Source organism: Hippopotamus amphibius, chromosome 12, assembly GCF_030028045.1.
Source record: "Hippopotamus amphibius kiboko isolate mHipAmp2 chromosome 12, mHipAmp2.hap2, whole genome shotgun sequence".
NCBI lineage: Eukaryota > Metazoa > Chordata > Mammalia > Artiodactyla > Hippopotamidae > Hippopotamus > Hippopotamus amphibius.
Genome location: NC_080197.1, coordinates 67,236,306 through 67,249,846, shown reverse-complemented (window position 1 = coordinate 67,249,846; position 13,541 = coordinate 67,236,306). Strand labels below are relative to the sequence as shown.

Here is a 13,541-nt window from a genome sequence, read left to right as displayed (position 1 = left end):
AAGACTCACTTTTTTCTCTAGTCATCTTCTAAATGGTGTTTTGGAGGGTACCAGCCATCGAAATCGAACCAAATGATAGTGTGGTTAATTTAATCTATTAGGCTTTCAGAATTTTGAGTGATCTCAAGAATTGATTTTTTTTTTTAAAGAAAGTCGAATGTTGCTTTGTGGGATTTTTTTGTTTGTTTTGTTTTTAAGAAAAAAAGAGGGGGCACTTCTTTGAATTCTAGTTTGTCTGCCAATGGAGAGAAAATGACTAGTGTAATCACAGAACAATTTTGTAATTACAGTATCTTTGCCTCATTCTGGATTATTTCAGCACTAACGGGAAATTTAGGCACATTAGTTTGCATGAACTATAGTTTCTAAGGAGGCTTGTGCAAAAGCAGGAACTGTCACAGTATCTGTCTGGAAGGGCATCCTCACAGTGACACAGTGGAGTCTCTGTCCTGATTGAGCAGAACAGTTGTTGTGTCATACACGTATGTCTTAAACCAAATCAGTTTCTTTGGAAAAGTCAGCTTACACTTCTAGTACAGACGAAACCAACATTAATTTTTCTTCCGTCAACTTGATCCTTTTTTTTTTTTTGACACAACATAAATAGGACCAGGGTGCAGAGTTAGAAGAAGAAAGAATTTGAATAGATCCTACTTTCAAAGGAAATGAAACATTATGCCCATTTTGGCACTAGGAGAAAGGTGTGAGGTGGAATCCATTTCTGCATTTGTTTTCCTGATCGTGCTCAAGAGTTTTGCTTTCCAAAGGAAAATATATATTTTGTAACCACCACCAAATGATCCTTTCCAGAAATGACCACAGGTAACATCTGGCTGATATATAAAATATGTAGTAAAAATAATCATTTTTAATTAACTAAACCCTGCTCAGGAGAGAGAATCAGAGGAATATCCATCTGGTCAGTTCTTATTTAATAGGGCAAATGAGGATCAGAATGTTTAATCCAATACATATTAAATACTTAGTGACCTTAAAATGAACTAAGACTTTTTTTAGGAAGAGGAACGGGGTGAAAAGGAGGTATCAGAATATGTAGACAGGACAGACCTAAAGTTTGATTTTTTATTTTAAGAAGTACATCTCGTACTGTAAAATGTAGGTAGAATGTAAGAAAGGTAGGTTTTTTTGGCATTAATTTCTATGATTCAGTGATAGGAAATGTGTTTCAATTAAACTGAACAGTCAAATGAGGTCATATTTTACTCTGTAGCTTGACAAGGATGAGAGTTTTTAAAAAGAGGTTTTTTTAAAGTCTTTAAATAAAGGTAAAAGGAACTGGGGTTATTTAGCCTGAGGAAAAGACTGAAGAGTACTTGATATCTGACAGTCCTGGGGAAAACTTCCATAAGGGAATCTTAGTAACCAAGAGTCCTATATCTCCTCAATGAAGAAGAAATGAGTTATGCTACATATGAAGTTAAGCTAAGTTCTAGGGAAGAACTCCTTTAATGCTCTGATATGTGTTAACTGAGAAGGTACATCTTGCTATTCCATCCTCCGAAGTAAATTCTCCTTTGCTTGAAGTGGTTTAGTAGTGCTGCCAAAGAAAGTAGTTCTCAGGAGAGTTTATAACACAGAATTCTGGACACCACCCCCAGAACTTCCAGTTCAGTAAAATTTTCATTTCCAAGAAATTCCCAGGTGATGTGAATCCTCTGATTCAGGAATCCCACTTTGAGAAGCACTGTACTCAGCTCCTAGATTCCAAAGTAACTGTATCTTTTCCGTGCTCAAGTCCACTAGCTGCAGCCCTTCTTTATCATGAAACTCCAGGGTAAATGTGTATATTTTATTGCTTTTCATAGCCAAGAACAAGAGAGGGAACAATGTAAGTGACATTATCCCTTAATCCTTTCACAGTCGGCAGTGAACTTGATCACACTGGGCGTAAATGCAAGCTTTGGAGACTAGCATTAAACATTTTATTTTTTTATTTTATTTATTTATTTATTTATTTATTTATTTATTTATTTATTTATTTATTTTTTGGGGGGGTACACCAGGTTCAATCATCCGTTTTTATACACATATCCCCATCTTCCCTCCCTTCCTTGACGTCCCCCCCCAAGCCCCCCCCACCCTCCCCGCCCCAGTCCTCAAAGGCATCTTCCATCCTCGAGCATTAAACATTTTAGATGAGTTTAGAATCATTATCCATGAAATCTTCCAAAGGATTTCAGCAAGCCTAGATAGTAAGATTCAGTGATATTTGATTTTACCTCTTTGGAATGCTTTAACTTTTGGTGATTCTAGTATAACTGCACTTAAAACCAAGACCTATTTTAACAGAGTCCATTCTTTAACATATTTGAAACAGATAAAATGTTCTTGGAGAGGGACATTTCACAGATACTTGGCCTCTTAATGTGAAGTTACTGTGTGTAAGTGATCTCTAGACGGAGCTGATAAAAACGTTAGGTCCTTGGTCTTTTCAAGGCTAATGGGTGTTTTAAATTATTTTGGTTTGGGGTTTTTTGTGTTTGTTTGTTTTGCTTTTCAAGTGTGTGTTCTGCTAATAGTATACATAGTCAGTCATGGTTCTTAGTTGCAAATAACAGAACTTCCTGCTACCTAGATTAAACAGAAAATAAGTTTATTTTTAAAGCATACTGAGTACCTTATAGAATATCTAGGAAGGCCAGATAGGTCCAGAGACAGCCAGCTTGGATTAACACCCAGAAACACTCTTTAGAACTGCGCCAGTGGAGGCTCACTCCTACCAACTCTGGGCACTTGAACCCAGAACCTCTGCTTTGCTGCCCCTGAAAGCTGAGACCCGCATTTATCCCAGTGGCCAAGATGCTCTCTCGGGCGTCAAACTCCTGTGTGGTTGTGTCTAATTGTTGGAACCTCAGTCACATGCCTGTTCTAGCTGTAAAGGAAGGTGGGAAAGCAACTTTGGCCTTTTTGTGGGTAAGTGGCAAATAGTATTCAAAAGATGTTGGATGGTCACTAGTCATAATAGTTCTCAACTACACATAACACGTTGGTGCTAGAGAGATGGTTTGTGGTAGGGAAGGACTTATTCTCCTCAACTGTATTTTCGCTTCTAGTCAGTCCCTAAAGCTGAACGCTGCAAAGTTGCCCCATATCTCTTGGTCCCATACGACAGGTCTAGAGATGTCCTGTGATGTCCTTTTTATACTCTTTCTCACCAGCAATATATGACAGTGCCCCTTCCCCCAAATACTTAAAACTTGTATGTCTTTAGACAGCTGTCTATTGACTTCCTGCCAGGAGTAATCATAAAATTAATTTTTTCCACTTTCTCCCAGTCACCCGAGTCTTTTTTCTTCCAGTGATAAATTTATTTTTATTTATTTTAAGTTAATTTTTATTGGAGTATAGTTGCTTTACAATGTTGTGTTAGTTTCTGCTGTACAGCAGAGTGAATCAGTTTTAGCTATACATGTATCCCCTCTTTTTTAGATTTCCTTCCCATTTAGGTCACAACAGAGCATTGAGTCGAGTTCCCTGTGCTATGCCGTAGGTTCTCATTAGTTATCTATTTTATACATGGTGGTGTATATATGTCAATCCCAATCTCCCAATTCATCTGACCCCCTTTTCCCCCAAAGTCATCTGATTCTTGATGATTACGTAATTTTTCATATCATATTCTTTAGACTTGGAAGTGTACTTATAGCTCTATTACATCATTATCAGCTTCGATAATCTTTTAATCCTCTGCTCTACCAGACAAGAAAATCATCACGTTGACATTACTACCCACCATCTGTCCTCTTCCCCTCCAGACCTTTGCTGTATTATTTCTACATCATTAGCATTTATAACATTTAAATTCTATTCTGTGACCATAATCTCCAAAATTGTTTTAGTTTTAGTCCTACAGTTAAATAAGGTCAATACTTAGGACCAGTATTCCATTTATCTCTTCACTGTTCAAAGTTTGGCTTGTAGTAGTTTCTTCAGGAAGGGCTTGGGGTATATTCCCTGAGTTTTACAAGTTTAAAAATGTTCATTTTCATTACACTTTGATGACTGTTTTGACTATGTACAGTTCTTAAATCATGCACTTTATATCCCCGAGGACTTTGTACCACTGCTTCAATGTCTTCCAGCATTAAACGTTGCTGTGAAAAGTAACATCAGAATCAAACTTTTTGCCTCAGTGCACAACATTTTGTTTTTTCTTTCTTTCAATTCCAGTGACTTTACTAAAACATGATTCAGTGTTGAATGTTTTGTGTTAAATTTTCCTAGAGTTCAGTGTGTCCTCTCATTCTGTAGATACGTGACATATTTCTGGAAAGTTACTTTGAAGTATGTCTTTAACTTTTTTTGTATTTTATTATGTCTTACCTCTTCTTCAGGATACTAGTTATTGCATATGTTAAGACCTTTTTAATCTTTCCTGTCTTGCTATTATTTTTTTCTAATTCGTTTGAATTCCTTTTTTTCTGCTTCTTTGAGTTTTCTACTTCCTTTTCTATTTCTTTTCTTTTCTTTCCTGACATTCTTGTTTCTTGCCATGTTTTTAGCAGAATCTGGTTGTTGCCAGTGAAATGTTTATTTCCTGGGCTCTGCCAAATCATACTTCACTTCCTGTCGTCTCACATCATCTTCTCTGAGCTCTTGTATATTTGATGTGATCTCTTGCTTTATAGATATGGTAGCTTTATTTTGTTCTTTTTCTTTGTTTTTAAGTTTATGGCAATATGTTTGGCTCAAATTTTTATGTGCTGTATGGAAACATTTTTTCTGGTACATATCTTGCTTTCATTTTATCTGATTTTCTTCTCTTATTTTCTTGTAGTAACTATGTATAGATGCTCATTTTTGAATGAGATGAGGTTTTTTTCTGGACCAGCTACTGGCAGGAGATTTGTGTGGGAGATATAAGTCCAGGTTCTAGACTAGCAGAAATTCTTGCTGTTCACAGACACATAAGTTCCTCATGACATAAGATTGTATTTTTGAGTGAATTCTTTTAGCTTTAACTCTAGCTAGTTACCAGAGATCAACGGCTTTCAGGTTACTCACATTGCATTCTTATTCTCTGGCCCTGACTCAACAACAGGCTGCCTCCTGCAAATATGAGGTTGCTATATGATTTTTCTTTCAGCCCTACCTCCCCTGCTTTTTTATGCCAAACTGGGTCCAGGAAAACTCCTGCTGACAATTTGTGCACCTACCCCCATTGATCCACAGAAGTTATGGGTCTGTCTTCCTAAGGTATGCCACCTTCTTTGATCTGCTGCCTTTGTCTGAGCCCGTGGATTTGGAATTTGTATGACTATTACATTTGAATAGGAAGAGTTTTTAATTGTATTTGGGATGAATATAAATTCTGATTCACTTTGAAATCTGAACTCTAAAACCGGAAGTGCTAAGAAATAGGGATTGAAGCAGTAGCTCCTAAGGCATCTGGCATTATTCAGCATCTTGCTTTACATAAAAACATCTTCTGCATCAGAATAGGGAGGGGAATAATAAATAAACCTGAACTTGGGAAGTGCCTGGCATGTAGAAGCTGTTCAGAAAGTTCTAGTGCTCTGTCACCATGATGAGACTACAAAAAAAAAAGGTGGAAATCACATGTGTAAAATATACTATTTGGGTAATACAAATCTAATCTTTTTTGAGTATAAACATGCTTCTTCTGCTCCAGTTCCTCCTACTGGGGTATCCTTGAAACCCATCACCAAGCAGCATCAGAAGATTCAAAGTCAGACACCATGTCTCGCTCTTATGACCTAGTGTAATGGCTGGTTTCTATCATTCTTATAGTAATTATTGCCTTGTGTCTTTTTTTGGTTCTCCTTTTATGGCAGGCAGGTTTTGAAGAGCAGAAGGGGTCTGGGCTAAGTACAGGTGGTCCTCTGTATCCAGGGGTTCTGCATCCCTGGATTCAACCAAGTTTGGATCAAAAATATTAGGAGAAAAAAAATACCAGAAAGTTCCAAAAAGCAAAACTTGAATTTGCCATGCACTGGCAACTACAGACATACCTTGTTTTATCACACTTGACTTTATTGTGCTTCAAAGATATTGTGTTTACACATTGAAGGTTGTGGCAACCTCTCATAAAGAGAGTCTATTGGCACTATTTTTCCAACAACATTTGCTCACTTTGTGTCTCTGTGTCACATTTTGGTAATTTTCACAATGTTTCAAACCCTCCACCAGAGAAAGATTACGATTCGCAGAAGGCTCAGATGATGATTAGCATTGTTTAGCAATAAAGTATTTTTTAATTAAGGCATGTATGTTATATTTTTAGACTTCATGCTATTATTACACACAATAGACTACGGTGTAGTGTAAAGATAACTTACATGCAGTGGGAAGCCAGAAATGTTTGTGATCCACTTTTTTGCAGTGTTTGCTTTATTGTGGTGGTCTGGAACTGAACCCATGTTACCTGAGGTATGCATGTATTTACATAGCATTTATATTGTATTTGGTATTGTAAGTAATCCAGGGATGATTTAAAGTATGTAGGAGGGTGTGTGTAGGTTATATGCAAACACGACACCATTTTATATAAAGGACTTGAACATCCTTGGATTTTGGTATCTGTGGGGATTTGGGAACCAGTCCCCCATGGCTAATGAGGGACAAAGCAGAACTGGCAGATCTCTTACCTGGAGTTTTGCAAGTCTGGGACTCAAGAGCAGAGAGAAATCTGAGTCAGCGAAGAGGCTGTGAATGTGTCTGTCAGCAAACACACAGCCTCAAGTCGGTATAGGAAGCCAGATTTTAAACTAGGAGATCACAGAATAAGAAATCGGGGGTCGGTGGCAAACAGGTCAAGAAGGGACGGTCTAAGACAGAAGTCTGGTTGGCCTGTGTATTCTCCCTTCATCATGGTGACACATGGCCTGGAACTTGTAAAGTGACAGGGACAGAGCAGACTGTCTTGTATTCAGTCTATTTGTCAGCATTGTCTTTCTGCCACCCTGAGTGGGAACTCTGAGGGGTAAGACTGTTGCAACCAGCTTTAAACCCCTTACAGTATCCAACAAAGTACCTTACAGAGAGTAGGTACTCCAGATTTATTTGGTAAATGAATTTAAAAGATAATTATCACTTTGGATAAATACAGGGAAGGTATGATTATAAAATAAAGCTAATTCCTAAGATAAGCAGAAAAAAAAATCAGTACATTAGGTAGATAAACGTACAGCTTTGCTAGTGACTGGAATTCCAAAGTAAATGCATAATATACATTTTTAGGGGAGTTTTTCATAGGATAACCACACCTTGAGTTTAATGCATTTTAATTTTTTGGAACAATGATCCATTTTACCAATGATTTCTGTAATTTCAGACTTAAAACTGGCTGGATGAGTTGCAAATGTATGAAAAATCATTTGGGAAAGCAATTTTTATTCATTAAGTTGTTTGTTTTGATGGGTAAAAAAGCACATATCTTTTTAAAGCAATGTTTATTTCATGTTTTGAGTGGCAGCAAAAATAATTGCATGTTTGAAATCTTTGAAATATGTTTTAATGCCTTTAAAATGACTTAAGAGCAAATGTGCCAAATTTACCCACTGCTTAAGCCATTTCATGGTTGAAAGTTAGCTTCACTTTCCAAGCTCTGTGGAACTGTTCAATATACTCTTTGATTGTGTCTTTTAAACTGCAGTCAGTGTCTGTACCTGGTGGACTGATTAGAACATTTGACACACCTACAGCACGATTTTGAGAAGAAGATATAGTACAGTTTTGTAGATGCTTTATTCTGCTCTAAAAACTGGGTATGAGTATTTTTAATATAAAATAATTATGCAAACATGGTCTTATAATAGGATTGTATTGGTAGATTCAATATGTATATGCCTGGTATATATGCTGAGAATTAGTTTTCAAGAAAGGCTAACTGCCTTTCTAACTTAAAACCCTTTCATTTTAATGAGACAAGGCATTTAGAAGGATTTGGATAAATCTGTAAAATTCAGACCCAGAATCACTCTCCAGGGTTTCCGAGTGCCTAATGAACGTATATTTTAAGTTACTGGGAATTCATGGAATTGCAGGATTCTTTGAACACATATTTGTTCATACAGACTAGTAATTGACAGTTGATTATACACTTAGTGTGTGGTAGGCACTGTTCTAAAGTGCTTTCTATGTTATTTAATCCTCACAATATGCCTATGAGATAGGTACGATTATATCCATCATTTTATAGATGAGTTCGTTGATGGAGGCATAGAGAAATGAAGGGATATGTTTTAAGCTCTCACATAGACCTGGAATTTGAAGCCCATTACTCTTGGCTCCAGCATTTGCCTTGTTAACTAGAGAGTATGTGCCAGGCACTTTGGTTAAATGCTGCCTTTGTGCCATACTTCCAAGGAAGGGAAACTCACCAGAATTATAGAATTTCAGGGGATAAAAACAGACCCCCACAGGTTATTTACTCTAACCATCCAGCCAATGATTGTGCTATCAAACAGTCTGCAGGCTGCCATGGGGACGGGGAGGAATAGCAATGCAGTAGAATCTCTATAATGAGCTGTTCAGGGAGAGAAATAGTGCCCTCCTTATAGGTTAAACATGTTATATAAGGCTTTTATTATATTTACTGCTGGGTCTTAGATCTGGGATTTGGCCCATGTTATTTCCAAATCCTTATGTAATGAGCTTTGTTACTGCAGGTTTCTACCGTTATAGCTATAAATTCAAAACACACAAACATGCAAAGGCATCCATCCAAGTATAAAATTACTAGGGAAATGGAAAGGACAAAAAAATGAATTATTAGGTTTGGGGGATAATTACTGGTGGCACTGGTGTGGCTAGATCTTGTTAGGAAATGAGAGTAGTTTGGAAAGATTTCAGGGGTATCATGAAAGTCAAGTACAGATTTGCAAGGGTCAAATGCTATAGACAGATTTCACATGGTACGATGACATGTGTAAATTACTCCATAGAAAAAGGGTGCCTGTGTGTTTTGTGCTTCCAGATTTGTCAACAGAATGAACATAGGGGATAAAAATCTGAGAGCTATATCGGAGATGCTGTTGTAGATATTGTTTCCCCATGTTTTTGATAGCAGAAATAGTGTCTTATTTGTATTTGTATCCTGTGTGCCTTGCCTTTTATGGTTTTAATATCACTTGAATCTATTTATATGTACGAAATGTTATATAAGCAGAGGGGAAACTATGTCAGGAAGTTACATAAAGCTTCATACAATAGGTAATGTTTGAGTATGACTAGGGCTTTTATAGGTAGAGAATGTTTTTGTGGGGTGTGTGTGTGTGTGTGTGTGTGTGTGTGTGTGTGTGTGTAGGTGGGGTGGGAGATACTCTTCATTCCCGTTCCTGTTTTCTTTTGTATAAAAGTAAGCCACTAGCCTTCCACTTGTGATTTCTCCTCTGAGTCATCCCTCTTCAGAGAACATGGAGTGATTTACCTAATCGTTGGTTATTGGATAAGAAACTGGGGATTTGATTATAGCTCCAATCATTCCTCCTCTCCTCCTAGGAGTGGGCCCTTTCTCCGTTCTCAGAATATAATAATGGAGCAAGGAGCTCTATATGAGAAGGCCTGCTGTTGTCCAGCACCGTGTGTCTCTGAATGGTAGGTCTGTAAATTTCTGGGGGTGGAATATCAGGAAGCCCACTGTCACCATCTAGTAAACTACATTCTTCCAAATCAGCCCCATTGGTAATAAAGATGATAACTTGGTTATCATCCCTGTTTGCAATTTTGTTTTGTCTCTCAGTTTATTCAGAACTTGGATAAGGTTATAACTTATTGGGCTTCCTCAAAACCCAATATAGCCACCAGGGACAGGCATTCCTGGAAGAAAATGGTATATGTGAAAACATAAAGAACTGAAAATGCATAATGTCAGAATTCTGTCTGGCTGCAAGAATGAGCACAACAGGATAATCAAGGAAGGTTTAAGGTTGAATGAAAAAAGGACTATTATGGGACACTAAAGAGTTAGCCTTTATCCTTTGGACTTTATGGTTCTCACAGTGTGGTCTGGAGACCCCTTAAGGTCTCTAAGAACCTTTCAGGGGGTCAAAACTACATTCATGATAATACTGACATTGTTTACTTTTTTCACACTCATTTTCTCATGAGTGTACAGGGGAGTTTTCCAGAGGCTACATGATGTGCAATATTGCAACAAGTTGAATGCCAAAGTAGATATGAGTCTTAGGCTTCTACTATAATAGAACATCTTCTTTTAAGCCAGTAATTAAAGAGATTTATAAAATTGTAAATCAATACCATGTGTCTCACTAGTGTTTTTTTTTTTAAATAGTTATCTTTCATTAAAATGTGATGTTAACATGTAATGGATTTATTGTTTTTAATGAATTAAATAAAAAATGAAAATTTTTGTTTATATTAACTTAGAGTAATATATCAATTTATAACAGCAAATATTAATAAATATAGTTCACATAAACAAAAGCTGTATGGAGCCCTCAATAATTTTTAAGACCAAGTTTGAGAATGTGTCCTATGCACAATGGAGAACCTTTGGAGGGTTTTGTGGGTTTTTTTGTTTTATTTTATTGGCTGCATTTTATCTTTGTTGCTGCACGGGCTTTTTCTAGTTGTGGCGACCAGGGGCTTCTCTTGTTGCAGAGCATGGGCTCGGCGTGTGGGCTTCAGTAGTTGTGGCACTTGGGCTCAATAGTTGTGGCTTGCGGGCTCTACAGCACAGGCTCAGTAGTTGTGGCGCACGTGCTTAGTTGCTCCACGGCATGTGGGATCTTCCCTGACCAGGGATCAAACTCATGTCCCCTGCAGTGGCAGGTGGATTCTTAACCACTGTGCCACCAGGGAAGTCCCTGGAAGTTTTAAAGTAGGGGATCAACATGATCTGGTTCATATTAGATATTTAATTATTCAAAAGTTACAAAGAATGGCCATGCCCAGTGTTGGTAAAGATGTAGGAAATGGCCATTCCGCTGGTGGGAACATGAATTGGTACAGCCTTTAAATACAGTGTTTGGCAATATGTACCAAGAGACTGAAAATAAGCATACTTTGGGGCTCAGGAATCCCACTTTTATGAATTTATCCTTCAGGAAAAAACCGAACAAATATTAAAGAGATAAATACTATATATTAATGTTTATTGTAGTATTGTTTATAATACTTTAAAAAATATAGAAAATGACCTAAATGCTCATGTTTTGGGTTCTGCCAGTTTGGGAAATCACTCCACTGGCTGGGCCAGACTGAGCCTTGATTCTTTCCTTTAATTTTGAGATTGAGAGCTCAGCATTTCAATAGGTTGAATAAAGGATCTCATGTGCCCTTTGTTCTCCATCAAATTCAGCACCTAAATAATGTTCCAAACTTACCTGCACTGTGGTCAGCCATCTCCCTCAAGGTGAGAGATTTAAACACCCAAAGAGACCAGACACCTAGAGCAGGCATTGTTCCCCCAGAGGCTGAGAGACAGTAGTGATGGAGAATCATCCATGGCCACATAGCTCTGCATTCTCAGATTTGACTGGGCTACTTTTCCTGAGAGTAAATAAAATTCCACAGTAAAATTCTCTTACATTTTCTTGTTGCCATACTAAGGATATAAAAGTGTGAGTGTCTCATAAAACTTCTTATGAATATATATACATATATGTGCTTAAAAAAGGAACATAGTTCATAAAGTACACAGGTTCTAATCATAGGATTCACAGAAGTGACTCATTTTCCAACAGTGCAAACCTGCAGATTTCATAGTGTAAGAGCATAGTGATCCTTGACAATATTAGATTTGTTCCCAAAAGAAGAAAAGAAAGCTTGCGTGGTTGACACCAGAATTTTCAAGCCGATCTAGTATTTCCCCAAGAATCTCCAATAATCCAACAGTAGGGAATTCATAAAATTATAGTACATAAATATATGGTCTACTAGTAACCTGAAGAATAAAGAAAGATGTAATTTTTATCTTTGTGCCACTATAGGTAAGATTTTTTTCCCTTTGGTTTCTTTCAGGATTTTTTTCTTTATCTATGATTTTCTATAGTTTGGAAATGATATACCTAGGTGTAGTCTTTCTGGCATTTGTCCTGCTTGGTGTTCTTGGAGCTTCCTGGATCTATGGTTTGGTGTCTGATAATTTGGGGAAATTCTCAGTCATTGCTTGCAATTGTTCTTCTGTTTCTTTCTTCTCCTCTGGTGTTTCCATTATAAATATGGTACACCTTTGTAGTTGTCCCACAGTCCTTGGATACTCTGTTCTGTTTTATTCAGACTTTGTTCTCTTTGCTTTTTGGTTTTCAAGGATGATATTGATATGTCATTTAATTCACAGATTCCTTATTCAGTCACGCCCAGTCTACTAATAAGTCCATTAAAGGAATTCTTTGTTTCTGTTAGTGTTTTTTATATCTAGCATTTCATTTTGGCTCTTTCTTAGGTTTTCCATCTCTCTGCTTATGTTGCCCATCTGTTGTTGCTTGCTCTCTACTTTGTCTGTAGTGCCCTTAGCATATTAATCACAGCTGTTTTAAATTCCCCATATGAAAAAAAGATGGTGGCTTCGGCAGCAAGAGGTGCTATAGCACTGTGTATGAATATCCACCAGCTGGTTGTATTTGTCAGAAAAATCCTCTAGACCTTGGCCTCCAGTAAGCTGAGAGAACACCTCACACAATTTGGCCATGTACAAAAGTACGTTGTACCTTTTGACAAAGAGACTGACTTTCACACAGGTATGGGTTGGATTCAATTTTCTTCAGAAGAAGAACTTCACAGTGCACTACAACAGGAAAATCATGTTATTGATGGAGTAAAGCTCTATGTTTAAGCTCAGAAACACAAAGCTTTGCAAGGGGATCAAACATCTGATAAAGGGACTTCCTAGGTGGTGCAGTGGTTAAGAATCCGCCTTCCAATGCAGGGGACAAGCGTTCGATCCCTGCTCTGGGAAGATCCCACATACCGTGGCACAACTAAGCCCATGTGCCACAACTGTTGAGCCTGTGTGCCACACCTACTGAAGCCTGCGTGCCTAGAGCCCATGCTCCGCAACAAGAGAAGCCACCACAATGAGAAGCCTGCGCACCACAATGAAGAGTAGTCCCTGCTCGCTGCAACTAGAGAAAGCCCGTGTGCAGCAGTGAAGACCCAATACAGCCAATAAATAAATAAATTTATTTTTAAAAAATCTGATGAAGAGAAAGATTTTGGAGATCATCACTGCCTATTAAAGTAAACAAGACTGAAAAAAAAATTCCCCATCTGATAATTCGAACATCCCTGCCATGTCTGGTATTGATGTTTGATCTGTCTCTTCAAACATTTTTTTTCTTTGCATTTTGGTATGCCTTGTAATTTTTTCTTGATAGCTAGACATGCTGTGCCAGGTAAAGAGAACTGTTGTAAATAGACCTTTAATTATGTGGGGAAGTGTGGGGGTAGGAGAAGCATTCTATAGTCCTGTGGATGGGCCTCAGTCTTCTAGTGAGCCTGTGCCTCTGGATTGTGAACTTCACAAGTATTTCTCAGGTTTTATTTCACTCCTCTTAGTTGGCATAGGATGGCTAGGGTGGGCTGGAGTTGGATAT

The 13,541-nt window shown here is 37.7% G+C and overlaps 1 pseudogene; it reads left to right on the top strand.

The window, feature by feature from the left end:
- Window positions 1–12,505: 12,505 nt before the first annotated feature.
- LOC130834012 (SRA stem-loop-interacting RNA-binding protein, mitochondrial-like) lies at window positions 12,506–12,838 on the top strand (annotated as a pseudogene).
- The last annotated feature ends 703 nt before the right edge of the window (window positions 12,839–13,541 follow it).